This window comes from Mandrillus leucophaeus, unplaced genomic scaffold (genome assembly GCF_000951045.1).
Source record: "Mandrillus leucophaeus isolate KB7577 unplaced genomic scaffold, Mleu.le_1.0 Scaffold10, whole genome shotgun sequence".
NCBI lineage: Eukaryota > Metazoa > Chordata > Mammalia > Primates > Cercopithecidae > Mandrillus > Mandrillus leucophaeus.
In genome coordinates, this window is record NW_012098098.1 from 3037109 (window position 1) to 3037794 (window position 686).

The following is a 686-nucleotide window of genomic DNA, read 5'->3' on the forward strand; positions in this document are numbered from 1 at the left end:
ACAGCTCCCAGATCAGGAGCGGTGATCTGAGCTCACTAGATATGCTCAATTAGGTAACAATCAATTCAGGTCATCAAATTGATCACCCAAATCAGTTTAGGTAGTTGATGACCTAAATTAAGGCAAATATATACAATGAAATATACGCAGCTGTTAGAATGGGCTAGATCCCAGTGTACTAAAATGGAAAGAAAGCTCTTTGAAACCTAAGAAAACTGTGTTTCCATTATATGAGCAGAAATCTTGTGTACACAGAAAAATGGTCTCTCTCTCTCTCTTTCTTTCTGAGATGGAGTCTTGCTCTGTTGCCTAGGCTGAAGTGCGGTGGCTGATCTCAGCTCACTGCAACTTACACCTCCCGGGTTCAAGTGATCTTCCTGCCTCAGCCTCCTGAGTAGCTGGGACTACAGGCTTGTGCCACCATGTCCAGCTAAGTTCTTTGTATTTTTAGTAGAGACAGGGGTTTCACCATGTTGGCCAGGCTGGTCTTGAACTCCTGACCTCAGGTGATCTGCCTGCCTCAGTCTCCCAAAATGCTGGGATTACAGGCATGAGCCACCGTGCCCAGCCAGAAAAATGGTCTTTCAATTGGAAATATAATTCCAGGGAATAAAGAATAGAACCACACTGTAATATGACAAGTAATAACACACACATGGACCAAAGGATTTTTTTTTTTTTTTTTT